Consider the following 16,315-nt stretch of genomic DNA (forward strand, 5'->3'; position numbering starts at 1 on the left):
AGTAAAGAATATAGAGATAACATAATTGAGGTTGAGGATATTCCTCGATCGTGTTAGGTATAAATTTTACAGATGATAGACATTAAGATAGACTTGGAGAAAAGGAATAAACCAATGATATTATTATCTGAATATTCATAGGCATTCATGGGATTAAGACAAAGGACATCGTCTAAACAGGAGTTGAATTATGGGTTAACATTCTTAATCTCTTACTTAGTTAGAGCAAAAGGCACTACTTGTTTAGGATTCGTGATTTCTAGATACGTAAACTTAGGTTTAAAAGATTGATTAAAGACAGAAGAAATAAGTAAATTGGATATAAACGACAGTTTGGAGAATTTTACATTTTGATTTAGCTCGTAAAATATATATATATATATATATATATATATATATATATATATATATATATATATATATATATATATATATATATCTAGGCTGGATTTCTTCATGGAATCGAGTATAATAGAATGGCATTTGCAAATTTTAGAAAATACATTAAAAATTATTTGGCATGGCAATAGCTAACAGGGCTAGTTGCATAATTTCTAGTCATAATTAGTTAAGAAATGGTATGGTATGACAAATTGGAAAGAGGAATAGAGAAGTTAATAACTAAAATAGGGACTTGATGGTGAGTTTAAATTTTCTCTACATAATTGATGCACTACTTGTTTTTTTATGGGATTCTCATTAGTAGGATTTGAAAAGAGATTGTGTATCTATCTTTAGTTGGAAAATGGTTGAGTTGATAAATGGATGAGTTAGCATGTAGGTTTTGAATTTTGAAATAAGGATTCTAAATTGGGATAGTAGTAAATTTGAATACGTGGATTCTTGTATTAGAAGACTTAATACTTGGTTTGTGTATGAGCGTCTTATTGAGCAATGATTATTGCCTATAATAGCTAATGAGATTAATAACTCTTACTTGAGCAGAAGTTATAAGGGATTTAAATTCTTACATGTAAAAGTGAATATTAGTGTCGAATCTGTGCTTAGGGTTATGAATATTTGACTTGAGTTGACGACTTGGAGATATAGTACGATTCAAATTTAAATTAACTATGGTAAGGTGGATATCTAAACATTGGAATGAATAAGTATTCTCCTGATTGTGAATGAAATAACTTTTAGCAGTTGCACCATTATGTGAGAAGCACAACCACCATTATCGTAAACAACTATTGCATCCTAGTCTATTGTTACTTTTAAAATTCGAGGACGAATTTTTTTTAAGGGGGGAAGACTGAAACAACCCGAATTTTTATTTTCAAAGATTTTCCAATTAAATTTAATGAATCAACAGCCTGGAAATTAATATTAATATTTTAGTGCGAATACTGTGAGAAACCGGATCGAAAACCGATTGAAAAAGCTGAAAACCAGTTAAAAATCGATGATTTGGGCCGAATCGAATCGAACCGAACTGGTTCGACCCAAACCATCTAGAAAATTCTTTTTTTTCTTATATCCAGCGCTGCACCTTCATTTCTCACCCACCATTTCTGCGCCACCTCCAGCCCACCACCGCACCACCACCTCCTCCTCCTTTCTTCCTTTTCTTCTTTCTTTCTTTCTTTTCTTTTCTTTTCTTTTCTTTTCTTCTCCTTCCTTCTTCCCTGCGTCTATCTCTGTGTGACTGGCGAGAAACAGCAGATCCACTGCGCGCCGCCCAGCCCTCGCCGCCTCTCTCCACACCGCCAGTCGACCTCCGGCCACCAGCCCCATTTCCGGTTAATCGAATTCCGGCAACAATATATTAGGTATAATTTAGTTTTAGAGAATGAAATTAATTGTTTGTAGGTAATTTATTTAGTTAAGTTAGGGTTCTTGAATTTATTTAGTTAATTGATTTAGTTTAGTTAGATTAATTTTAATAATTTTAGTCGATTTAGTTAATGTTAGTAATATTAGTTAATTAAATTAATTTTATTATTTGAAGTTAATTAATTTAGAAATATTAGTTAATGAAATTAATTTTATTACTTGTAGTCAATTAGTTTAGTTAAGTTAATGTTAGTAATGCTAGTTAATTAAATTAATTTTATTATTTGTAGTTAAGTAATTTGGTTAATTTAATTTGATAATTGTGAGTAGTTAACAGTTTTATAATTTTAGTATTGATTTAATTAAGGTAGTTTAAATATAATGTTATTGTAATGTATAATTTGGATTGTGTGGTGATGTTGAGATTGAAGGAGGATGGGAAAATGTTGTTTGATTAATTGCCCGACGGATGGGCCGTATGGATTGAATATTTGATAAATTGTTGATATTTTAACAGGAGGATAGTCCAACTTTTAGGGGAGATGCTGCCGAAATTTCGGTAGGAATTAGATTATTTTTAGAACTCTAATAGATAGTACGAATTAAATTATTATTGTTAGTAATATTATATTATCAATCATATTATTCTTATTAATACTATTATTATTATTAATATTAGTATTCTTATTAGTATTATTATAAAATATTACTTAACCTTTTATTTAAAGTTGATAAATTAGAATAAATATATAAATTAGAAAACTATATATATATATATATATATATATATATATATATATATATATATATATATATATATATATATATATATATATATATATATAATTTAATTTAATAAGTGAATTAAATGACTGGTAACCAAAACTAATAAACGAATGTGAAATATAATTTTCCGAATTAGAATTCTTACTTAGAATTTTCTTGTTTATTTTAGAGGATTATAAAAATTCAAAAATGCGAGGACAAAAGCTGGAAGCATGTGGCTAAAAAGGCAGTCCTTTTAAAGGACAATAAAGAACTGTGAGTAGTGTTAGATAACTAGTATCATCCGCTTGCATTCATGCATTCACGGCTAAATGTTATCATGCATTATTTTGTTGAATTATCATACTGTGATGCACTATTTGTTGATATTAAAAATTGTTTGATTATTTGTGTTGTGACTATGCTGTGCTTTGTTTGTGTGGAATTGGGATGAAGTGGGTCACCATGGGTTTGTGAGACCGTTACCGTTATATGGATCCCGATTATGATTACCGTTACCGTTATATGGATCCTGATTACCGTTAGCCGGGTAAATGGGAGATCGGCGCCCCCGTGTGCACCTACCGTTACCGTTACCGTTAACCACGGGTTGGCTTCTCGTTGTTGCGCACCGGATAATCTAGATTTGATCGCAGCCCGCAGGGTGGCCTCCTGTTGTGAGCGCTTGATGATCTAGATTGGATGGAGACCACCGGGTTGCCTCCTGTTGATATGAAAAAGAAAAGAGAGGATAGAAAAAAAAAAAAATGAGAGGGCTGGTCAAGTGAGGATTAGACCGGTCGGCCAGTATGGGGGATCGGCTCCCTGGTGCACACGTGAGAGGATGGGCCATGTGGGAGGACGGCTCATCGGGGGTTTCGGTGACTCCACTGACTAATTTCCACGTGATGTGATTATATGAAGGTGATAATAATTGTGATTGCTGTTGTATTGCCATTTGTGTGATAAACTGCATGATCATATACTAAATCGGTGATCAGATAAAAATATTTTAGCATCTGTGTGATTGTGTGGGGTGAGAGGGTTATCTAACCCTACTCATTGAGTTTGGCGCTCACCCCTGCCTACTTATTTTTTTTTCAGGTAATAGAAGAAAGTCCTATGGAGTTGAAACATTAATTATAGAAGACTGTTAATGAGAAAATAATGAAGTAAATGTACAGGTAGAGTTCCGCAATTGTATTCCAACTGGGTTGTAAATGATCAAATAGAGTATAGACATTTATTATGTGGGTTGTACTTTGGATATATATTTGTGAAATAAATTATTGGGCCTGAATCCATAATTATGAATAGAATGTAAGATTTAAATAAGTTAGGCTTACTACGGGCTTTGGGGGCCTTAAGCCCACCCAGGTCCTAGTGCCGGTCCGGCCCACGGAAACGGGTCGTGACACTAATCCTTCGGTCCCTCATTTATAAAAGTAGATTCTTAAAACCTTAATACGTGCCCAAAATGAAAATCAAGTCATCACTCAATCTCCAACCTCCTGTCATCAACTCCAAATCAATATCTATATAAATCTATAATGAAAATAATAATAAATTATTTTTTACTACTTGATAAAGAAAAAAAATGAGCAGATGATCTGAATTGATAATAGTAATTACTTACTTATCCAGTGCATTAGAGAAAAGAATATATGTATATATACACAAATTCTTGAAATCCCAAAAAGTGACCTAAAAAAGAAATATATAGTCTAGTTTTTTTTTTCTAGTTTTATAAACACTATTTTCTTTTAAGTCAAACAGATTTAGAATATAATAGAAAAAATATTAAGAAAATAAAAATATTTAACCATCAAGAGGCCATCTATTTATTGCAAGAGACATATAAATCTCTTACTAAATTAAAGTGATAGTAGTTACAAATTAATTCAGTAACAAAAAATAAAATAAAAAATAAAAAAATAAAAAAATAAAAAAAATTATTATTGAGAATAGAACTCTTTTCGAGACTCGACATATAACAAGAAACAAATTATATTAAAAAAATTATGAATTTAAATTTCAAAAATCAATCCCTTGTCTAACTGGAAAAGTTGTAATTTAATAAAATTTGATATTGACAGATAAAAAAAAAGGAAAGATTTTAGCCAAGTCAATAAATGAAAATTACAAAGCAAATAATGCCAAGATCTAATTTTGTTTCTCTATTTTTCTAAGTGGTAAATTTAAAATAAATAAATAAATAAGTTAAGTAATTAATAAAAAAGATTATATAAAGGAAAAGTTTTATCCTCCCTAAATAAACCCTCAATTTTCCACACAACCATAAAAAAAAAGAGTATACTTTTTCTTTTTTTATTATCTATATGTATTTATTTTAAAAATAATTTTTAGAAATTATGTCCAATCAAATAATAAAATAAAATTTTTTTTTAACACAAATATCCCGAGCCTACTAGGCTAGAACTAAATCGTGCGGTCGGTTCAAAAAGGGATAAAGTACTCTTAGCGAGTATTTACCCCATCTATGAAAATCAAACCATCGACCTCACTTACAGGAGAAGAGTGCTTAATTACTCATCCAAATACTCGTTGCTATAAAATGCAATTTTCGAATTGACTATAACTAAAGCCATTTAGGATATTCCAAATTTCATTAAGGATGATATCGAAAATTCCATTATTTTCCCTCTATTATGACATTTATATAGTATAGATATATAATGCGGGTCCATACGGCCTGTATTTTTGTACATCTTACATTATGAATTTAAAAAAAAAAAATAGTCATAGTCATAGTCTAAAGATTACAGTCATAGGCTTACAATTAAATTTTGAATCTAACAATACATTTGTTAGATTCAAAATTTAACAAATATCTTTGAAATCTCAACAAAATAATATATTCGTAAATATTTTTTAAAGGACACCATTCTGGTAATTACATTTTTTTTTTTATCACTATTTTGGTAAAAAGTCCCTCGTTAACAAATACACATGTATACAAGGAGAATTGTTCCACACCTTAGAATGCAATCTAAGGATCCCTCTTGCTTTCTGCTTTAAGTAAGCAGCACAATTTGCTTGAATCACCATACAAAGTTTTGACACGGCTCCAACCCTCAACATCTCTAAAAGAAGTTGGTCGTTAGCAGAAAACTTTGACACCAGACCCAGTATATGCACTGCTCGGTCATCGGTTGCCGGCGAAACCCTAAGGATTCTTTTTGATATCATTGCAATACTTCCTGCATGCTTAAGAAACTGATCTCGCCCGTCTGCGCAACAACATAACTCTGCTAAGAGATTAAAAATGAGTTCTGTTATGTTCTTCTCTGGTTTTCCTAGCTCAAGTTCGATTAGCTCGAACACTGCTTTTGCTTCTACAATTTTCATTCTGTTTCTTCCCCATGGGCACACTTCTAGTAACACAAGCAAGGCTGATTTTAGAGCTTTTTGAGAGATTTTCTCTTTAAGTAGTTTTACAATTCCTCTAAAGAAATCATGGCTTAACCTCTCTAGCAGGTCTGTACTACCAACTTGCATTGTTTTCTTCAAAACTGACATTGACTGGGTCTTGATATTGACATCAATATTATCATTATCTACATCAAAGCCTGAAACCCATATCAAAGAATCGACAAAATCACGGTTATCTTTGACATGAACCTTTATTGCTTCCAAATCCCAAGTAACATCGAGAATTCTCAGAGCTTGTTCAAGACCTATAGTTTTTCTCTCTTTATAACATCTTAAAATAAAAGAAACCAAAGCTTTATCCACACCTACATCCACCATGCACATTCTATTCCTTTCATTCTCTAAAGCAAGAGCTTCCATTTTATTCAATGCTTGTATAAACAAAGTATGAATTTCAAGATCTTTAACGAGCTTAAGAAAATAATTCTTACTGAGAGGAGATTTAGGGGTTGGAATTGGAGAAACACCATTCTTGGCATTTGAAGTACACCATGCTTGAATTAGTCGCCGCAGCATGTGATTTGGGGTTAAATCAGAATCTTTTGGTAATGGCTGTTTCGTCACTGGACATGTAGATCCGTTTTTGGCCGTCTTCAACCATTGCTCGATGCTTTCACGGTCATAAGTGATGCCTGTTACGGTTGTAACGGGATCTTTCATGATTTGAAGGGATATGGGACAGAGATAGTATTCAGGAATTTCAATATCATCCATTTTTTGACAAAAAAAAGAAAAAGCTAGATGGGGAAGAGAACAAGAACTAGAAGAATGAATATGGAGGTTTTATAATTAATTTAAGTTGCAATGGGGTAAGAGAGAGCGGCTTTTATATATAATATTATTAATGGTAAGCTTTGAAAATTGAAAATACATAATCAAAACCAACCTTGACAATTATCTGCAAAGACAATTCTAGATAAAAACACGCAAAAAGCATTAAACAAAATTTTTCTTTGGTTTACCAGTCAGAGATTCTGAGCCGGCCTTTTGGTGGTCAACCCATATAAATCACATTGCTTAGTATTTTATTCTTCTAGATACCGACGTGGCACAAAAATAGTGGACAGATAAATGGTGATCGACCTTTAACAGTGAAAGGGCAAAAACTGATGGGACCTAAGTAGGGTACTGGAACTGAATTCAAAGAGGAGAATGTGGCAAAATTTGTAGGCGGTAATAAAACTTAAAACTTGTTTGACGTGGCAAATAATATTTACTATTTTAGATTTAAATTATATTTTGATTTAATACTTTTCTCTTTTTATTTCTCCAAAATAAAAAGATGTTATAGTTGTTTTTTAAAACCATAGAAAAGAAAGGGTTAATTATAATTTTTTTAATTCTATTTTAAATGATTATATTTGAAAAAGTCATTTTAATTTCCAATAATACTAAATTGCTCTTTTTTAAAATATAAAAATCTGACAGTGAAATGAAAGTAAAAATTAACAGTGCTATTATTATTATTATTTTTCGAAAATAAATAGACAGAATATTTCTTAAAATATAGTTCAAAGAATAAGATATCTTTTATCTTAATATTTATATTGTGGGTTAGGATTAATAAAAAACATTAACTGTATAGGCAGCTGTTACTTGTATTGCATTGAAGTCATTTTCATATTCATGAATTCAAACTTTCCGTTTTTCGGTGTCTGGTCGACCAAACTGCTAATTTTCTCTCGTGTATAACCTTTTTTTTATTATTATTTTTTATTTTACATGATCCATATTATGAAATATAAGAAATAGAGAGTATATATAGAAATGGAATAGATAGAAGAAGATAATTTCTTGTATTAATATCTTAGTTACATAATCCAAAAGATTAATGAACTATTTATAGAATAAAAAATATAATAAAAAAAATAATCTTATATACTAAAGGATATAACCCTTCATCTTAAAAGATATAACCTTACACACTAAATAATATAACCTTTAAATAATTTCTTTAATAAACTTAATGGATATCTATTATATAATATACTATTTATAACACTTTCCCTTGGATGTCTATTACACAAAAAATATGTCTCATTAAAATCTTACTAGGAAAAACCCCTGTTGGAAAAAAATCCTAATGAAGGAAAAAGAGTACAGTATTCTTTGTGTCTTAAAAATTTATTTCTTCCCTAATGAACGTTTGTTTTTAGAACATAAGCTGACGCATACCGATCTTATACAACATTTTCTTGAATGTTGAAGTTGGTAGGAACTTGGTATATAAATCTGTCATATTGTCATTTGAACGAATCTGTTGTACATTATTTTTCTGAAGATCATATGTAAAAAAAAAAATTTTAGTGATATATGTTTGGTTCTATCTCCTTTAATGAATCCTCCCTTTAACTGAGTTATGAAAGCTGCATTATCTTCATATAATATTGTGGGTATGTTTTTGCAAGATAAGTCACATTTTTCTCGAATAAAATGAATCATGGATCTCAACCAATTGCATTCTTGACTTGCTTTATGAATAGATATTATATCTGCATGATTTGAAGAAGTAGCAATTATAGATTGCTTTGTAAATTGCCATGATATAATTGTACCTCCACAAGTAAATAAATAGTCTGCTTGAAATCCTGCTTTGTGTGGATCAGATAAATAGCCTACATCTACATAACCAATTAAATCTGGACAAGATTCATTGGAATAAAATAAATCCATATCAATTATCCCTTTCAAATATCTCAAGATATGCTTGATCCCATTCTAGTTCCTCCGAGTAGGAGTAAAACTATATCTTGCAATCTGGTGGCGCAGTATTAGCAAGATACATAAGTGCACCGATTGCATTAAGATATGATACTTCAGGACTAAGAAGTTCCTCGTTGTTTTCTGGAGGTCGAAATGGATCTTTATTTTCTGGAGGTCGAAATGGATCTTTATTTACATCAAGTGATCAAATAACCATTAGAATGCTATAGGCAGATTAATTAAAGTTCTTTGTGGTAAATGTTCAATCTGTAAACCGACATAAAATTTTGTCTTTCCTAAGTTTTTTCATTTCAAATTCCTTTTTTAAATACTTTGCTGCATTTTGGAGCTCTACTGGAGTTCCAATAAGTTTATATCATCAACATACATAACAATAATAACAAATTTAGATGTTGACCTTTTATAAAAATGCATGGACAAATTGGATCATTTATGTAACCTTCCTTTATTAGATATCTACTGAGGTGATTGTACCACATGCGCCCATATTGCTTTAACCCATACAAAGACCTTTGTAATTTAATTGAATATAATTCTCTTGCATTTGACTTATATGTTTCAGGAATTTTAAATCCTTTAGGGATTTTCATATTAATGTCATTATCAAGTGAGCCATATAGATAGGCTGCAACCACCTCCATCAAATGCATTTCAAGTTTTTTATGCACTATTAAACTGACAAGGTACCGAAAAGTAATTGTATTCATAACAGAAGAATATGTTTCTTCATAATCAATACCAAGTCTTTGTGAAAATCCTTGTGCCACAAGGCACTGCTTTATACCTTCTAATCTCATTATACTCATTTTGTTTTCGCATAAAAATCCATTTATATCCGATCAAATTTCACACCCTTTGGTGTTTGAACTACTGGTCCAAAAACTTCACGTTTGGCAAGGGAATTTAATTCAGATTGAATTACATCTTTCCATGCTGGCCAATCATGCATTTGTTGACATTCTTTAACAAATTGAGGCTAAATATCTCCATTATCTTTCATAACAACAAGTGCAACATTATAAGCAAAAACATCATCAATTATTGTTGTCACTCGATTTAGATTTCTTCCTATACTAACAAAACTTATTGATTTTTCCTCATTTTCTTGATGTTCATGTAAATGATTTTGTTCAAGAATATCATCATGAGCAATAATATCCTAATCCATTTCATTTGGTTCTTCAATAGTGTTACTAGGATTATCTGAGATTTTCTTCTTTCTAGGATTTTTGTCTTTAGAACCCAATAATCTTCCACACTTCTGGTGTACATTAGATTCATTAGCAATAGAACTAGTGAATGTAGCGACATCAATTTGAACTGGAATGTTAACAATTGGAATATATGTTTAGGTTATTCGTTTCGAATCAGTAAATGTGTCTGGCATTTGATTTGCTATTCTTTGCAAATTAATGATCTTTTCAATTTCTTGCTCACATATAACTGCACGAGGATCAAGATAATATAAAGATGAAGCTTTTCATTCAAGTTTCCTTTTTTATTTCCTTTTTCTCTCCCCCTGATTTGGAAAAATTGTTTCATCAAATTGACAGTTAGCAAAGTGAGCTATAAATAAATCTCCCGTCAACGATTCGAGATAACAAATTATAGAGGGTGATTCATACCCAACATATATTCTTAACCTTCTCTAAGGATCCATTTTGATACATTATGGTGATGCTATTGGCACATATACAACACACCCAAAAATTCTTAAATGAGAGATATTCAATTCATGACCAAAAGCCAATTGTAATGGGGAGAATTGATGATAATTTGTTGGCCTAAGATGAACAAGTGCTACTGCATGAAGAATAGCATGACCCCAAATAGAAGTTGGTAATTTTGTGCTCATAAGCAATGGTCTTACTATCAATTGGAGACGTTAAATAAATGACTCTGCTAGGTCATTTTGTGTATGAACATGTGCTATAAGATGTTTAATAGTTATTCCAATTGATAAACAACATTCATCAAAAGCACGAGATGAGAATTCTGTAGCATTATCAAGGCGAATAAATTTAATTAGATGATCTGAAAAACTGAGCCCATAATCGAATTATTTATGCAAGTAATCTCGCAAACACCAAGTTGCGATATGATAATAAGCACACATGTGATCATCTTGAAGATTTATCTATTAGGACCATAAAGTATCTAAATTATTCACTAGGTGGATGTATAGGTCCAAAAATATCCTCGTGGATATGTTCTAAAAATACAGGTGATTCATTTCCAAACTTGGTTGGTGATGGTCTAATTATTAATTTGCCTTGATAACAAGCAGTACGAGAATCGTCATTTGTAAAAATTTTCTGATTTTTTAAAGGATGACCATATGAATTATTAATTATTCTTCTCATCATTATGGATCCGGGATGTTCAATCAATTATGCCAGAGTATAAAAATGTTTGGATCAGTAGACTTCTGGTTTATAATAGAATGTGTCTCAATTGCACTAATTTTTGTATAGTATAAACCAGATGATAAAATTAGTAGTTTCTCTAATAAACATTTTTTCCTGAGACATTACCAAAAATGCAAAGATATTCATCATGAATTTCACTTATTGTCTCAATACGGTATCCATTTCGGTGGATATCTTTGAAACTCAATAAATTTCTTCTAGATTTGGAAGAAAACAATACATTACGTATAAGAAATTTTGTTCCCTCAAGTAGAAATATGGTGACACTTCCAGAGCCTTTAATTAAATTTGTACTACCAGATATTGTATTGACATTCACTTTTTCCACAAGCAAATGAGAAAAATATCTTCTATTTTTCAATATAGTATGCGTAGTTTTGCTATCAATTAGAAACTTATATATATCTTCATCATTGAATTTTAATCCAAACGAAAATTTTGGAACATCCATGTTACCTTCAAAAGAAAAATGATACATAATATGAGAAAATATAAAGTAAAACTGTATACAGCATTTAACATAATAAATTAAGACATATAACATTATTTATATTACATGATAAAGAGTAAAAATTTTAAGAATTTACTTGATAATATTAACAAAAAACTAAACATGCATAAAATTATTTAAATAATTAACTAGCAATCTTATCACCAATCAAATGATCAACCCTGCCCTCAGGGTGTTCAAAAAAAATATGCCACATTCAGATGTGTCATATTAATCTTAGCATCATTAGCATTTGAAACAAAATTTTTTTCTGCATTTTTGTCTTTTTTTTTCAATGATGCTTGATAAAGATTAATTATATTTTTTGGCGCACAACAAGTATGAGACCAGTGCCCCTTCGCACCACATCTAAAGCATAAATCCTCTAAATTTTTATCTGACATCGTTTCTTATTTCTCATTTTTCTTTTTTCACTTCTAGTGGTGAGAATTTGATGAAGTATAGGTACGATCATTACTATTGTAATATATATTTCCTTCTCGACCACGACTATGGCCGCTGCCATAGCCATGACTAGGACCACAACCTTTTTCATATTTTGAATAGTAAGCAGAAACCTCATTTGCTTCAGGGAATAGAGTAGAGTTAGTCGGTCAACTTTCATGATTTTTCATTAATAAATCATTATTTTGTTCAACTAGAAAAAGACATAAAATCAGTTCATAATATTTCTAAAAATCTTTCTCTCGATATTGCTACTTCAGGAGCAAATTCAAGGCATGAAAAGTGGAGAACATTTTCTCCAACATATCATTATCAGTAATATTTTCTCCGCAAAGTTTTAATTGAGATGTTATTCTAAACATAGCAGAATTATACTCACTGATTATTTTGAAATCTTGTAGCCTTAATTAAGTGCATCCAATCATGCCTTGCTTTTGGAAGAACAACCATTTTTTGATGAGCATACATTTCTTTTAGATTATTCCACAGGACAAGAGGATCTGTAACAGTTAGATATTTAATTTTCAATCCTTTATCGAGTGGTGGTGAAGGAAAATCATTCCTTTGGCATGGTCTTGTTTTGATGCTCAATTTTTATTTTTGATGGTGTCTCCAAGACCCATTGCATCTAGGTGAATTTCAGCATCCAAAATCCATATGACAGATAATTCTTACCCGAAATATCAAGTGCCACAAATTCAAGTTTTGAAAGGTTTGCCATAGAGAAGAAAGAAGGAAGTAAATTTTATTTTACCTTAAAATTAATTCAAAATAGATGCTCAAAATGGTGAAATCTATAACGTATTATGAAATATAAGAGATAGAAAATCTATATAAAAAGAATAGATAGAATAAGAGAGAGTATAGAGAAATTGATGTCTTGTATTAAGATCTTAGTTACATAATCTAAAAGATTAAGGAACTATTTACATGATACAAAATATAATCCAAAAGACATAACCTTATACATTAAAGTATATAATCTTCATTCTAAAGGACATATCCTTACACACTAAAACATATAACCATTCATTCTAAAGTACATAACCCCTTATTCCAAAAGATATAACTTTTGAAAAAATAAATAATTTCTTTAATAAACTTAATGGACATTCATTATACAATATAGTATTAATAACAATCAAGTTAATTGTAGTATATTTTTGAGCATTCGAAAGGAAATTTAAATTTAGATTTATTGTTAAGTCATATATCAACTTACTACAAAAATTATAAATTTCAAAATATTTTTCTTACATTATAATAATAATAATAATAATAATAATAATAATAATAATAATAATAATAATAATAATGCTAATAATAATAATAATAATAATTATTATTATTATTATTAGTTCATTTCAAAATTACACATTAATGACTATTTCATATGCTAAAAATATATTCTATATATCAATAAAATTTTATTTCATCATAAATTTTGTAATATATACCGAAAAGTAATATTTTTTTATAATATTAATATGTTAATTTATTTTTTCGAGCTATTTATGACTTTTAAATGGAGCATATAATTAATCAAATTTATATTACTTGGCTTTTCAATTCAAAGATATTCAGCCAAAAAATATTTCTCGGAAAGTCAATGATAAACCATTAGTTATATATCTCTCTAGACTTACTATAATGGGCAGAATATCAATTCTTTTTGTATATATACATTATATAACTTAAACTAACTTTTTAGGACTAAATCATAAATAATAATAATAATAATAAGAATAAGAATAATCTTACATTTTAATAACTTTTATCAATCTATACCTTTTAATTTATTTTTCATAAAAAAGTGTGATCTTCTTTTTTATAAATTCAACTTATTTGACCATTAAAACTCGTAGTTTGGGCTCCACATATAACATGTCAACAGTGACTAAGAAATTCATTAACACTTTGAAAAAAAAAAAGACACATTTCTTGTGTAGCCGAAATTTTACATTCTCCTTAATTAATTTAAGTTTGGCTAGAAATTTCCAATAATGAATTCCACTTATGTATATCTATTCTATGGTCTTTCCCTCATCTGTTTTGAGTTCATTGGTTATGGACTAATCCAGCCGTATATGTGTATCATTTTGACCACCGATCATAACCGTTGCTTTATATATATTGTGTTCCAATCCAACGTTTGATAAATATTTAATAATAACCACGCCTTCTAGAAATATTAAAAATACTTTTCTCAAAAAAAAAAAAAAAGAAAATATATCATAAATATTATATATTCTCACAATCAAAGTCTAGTCGTGTGATTAATCGCGACACCCTCTGCACATTTATAATGGCTAGTCTTTTCTATAACGTGTATTGTACGTTATTACACTCGTTATATATTTATTTTTTGTACTTTTTAAATTTTTTTAATATATAATATTAAAGTTAATGCTTTAATTTATATTAAAATAAATATAAGTGATTAATTTGTATTTCGCTTTGCGATACAAGCCATTTGTAATACTATTTGTTAAATATGTAATTCTGCTTTTATATGATAAAGTGGTCTCAAACTGAATTAATAATCATGATCATTTTGATTATAGTACCAGTATTACTTTCTCCCGTATTATCGAAAAAAAATATATGCACATATATACAAATTCTTAAAAACCCCAAAATAGAAATATATACTTTTAATTTTTTCTTTCAGTTTTCTAAACACTATTTACTTTCAAGTTGAATAAATTTAGGATATAAGAGAAAACATATTAAGAAATTAAAATTTTTTAATCATTAAGAGATCATTTATTTATTGCACGGGAGATATAAATCTCTTACTAAATTAAAATGATAAATTAAAAATTATTCAGTAGCAAAAAGTAAAATAAAAAAATTATTATTCAGAATAAAACTCTTTTTAGAACTCACCTAATAAAAAAATATAGATACACAAATATATCAATAAAATATTATATATATTTTTAAAATTAAAATTTTAAAATATTTGCCAATCCCCACACACACATATTTCCATTTTATATAATAAATTTTGAAAAATAAAAATTTAAAAATTTTGAACGACTTAATTATGTGTATTCTATTTAAAAATTTATTATTTTAAAAAAATATACTAAACCAAATCATACAAACATATGAAAAAACTATTAGTAAAAATAATATATTTTATTTTTTTATCTCTCTCCTAAATAAAATATTACTCATATTCTATTTAAAAATTTATTTTTAAAAAATATATCCAATCAAATCATACAAATATAAAAATAATATTTAGGTTCATGGCAATAATATTAATAAAAAGAATATTTTTTTTATTTCTCCCCAAAATGTAATATTTTAAATTATAATTAAAATAGAATCAAACATTTAAAAATAAAATATAAAAATTTTTCAAATATCTCCTTATCATATATATTTATTAAAAATAAATTTAAAAAAGATAAAAATTAAAATTTTAAAATGATTAATTATCTATATGTATTTATTTAAAAAATAATTTTTATAAACATATACAATCAACTAATAAAATTTAATTTTAAATTATAATCAAAATAGAATTAAATATTTAAAAATAAAATATAAAAAATTTTAAATGTCTCATTGTCTTATATATTTATTAAAAATAAATTTAAAAAATATAAAACTTAAAATTTTGAAATGCTTAATTAAGATTATTTTAGGATATCCAAATTTTATGAAAAGCATTATCGGAAATCTCATTATTCCTCTATTTCCATATTTATATATACTATAGATAAATATTATTACTTTTGAAATATATAATATTCTAATCCTCTATAGAAAACCACGTGTGCATATTTATATAATAGTAATTTTGAATGTAACACTAACATTTTAGAAATAAATAACAAATAAACAAAGGCATGAAAAGATCATGTGCATCATTCATTAGTTTAATTCAAATTGATAGTATAAATCGACTTTTTTTAAAAAAAAAATCGCATCTTATCGAAATATTTATTAAATTAAATCAAATTGATTTGATTTGGTATTATTCTTTTAATTTGGATTTAATTTTTAGATTAACTCAATTTAATTTTTAGAGTTTTAACTTTATAAGATATAAATTGAATTAAATAGAGAAAGATATCTAGCCCTAGGAAAAGAAGGCTTATTGGAGACTTTCGTTCTACCGGTCGACTCTATATTGTGTTCAAGTCTAAAACTAAGCAGAAGGAAAATAAATAATTTAAGATATATTCAAAGAATGGGA

At 28.4% G+C, this 16,315-nt stretch overlaps 1 long non-coding RNA gene and 1 other non-coding gene across 2 annotated transcripts; one reads left to right on the forward strand and one right to left on the reverse strand.

The window, feature by feature from the left end:
• The first annotated feature begins 1,463 nt into the window (after window positions 1-1,463).
• Window positions 1,464-3,860, forward strand: LOC149499038 (uncharacterized). The gene is made up of 3 exons (XR_016319817.1): window positions 1,464-1,772; window positions 2,732-2,817; window positions 3,646-3,860. It is a non-coding gene; the product is annotated as an uncharacterized LOC149499038 (long non-coding RNA).
• A 1,364-nt stretch (window positions 3,861-5,224) lies between these two features.
• LOC105638679 (E3 ubiquitin-protein ligase PUB24) lies at window positions 5,225-6,798 on the reverse strand. The gene has a single exon (XR_016322404.1). It is a non-coding gene; the product is annotated as an E3 ubiquitin-protein ligase PUB24 (transcript).
• Between the last annotated feature and the right edge of the window lie 9,517 nt (window positions 6,799-16,315).

The sequence above is a fragment of the Jatropha curcas genome, chromosome 1 (genome assembly GCF_041381405.1).
Source record: "Jatropha curcas cultivar XTBG-Jc1 chromosome 1, XTBG_Jcur_1.0, whole genome shotgun sequence".
NCBI lineage: Eukaryota > Viridiplantae > Streptophyta > Magnoliopsida > Malpighiales > Euphorbiaceae > Jatropha > Jatropha curcas.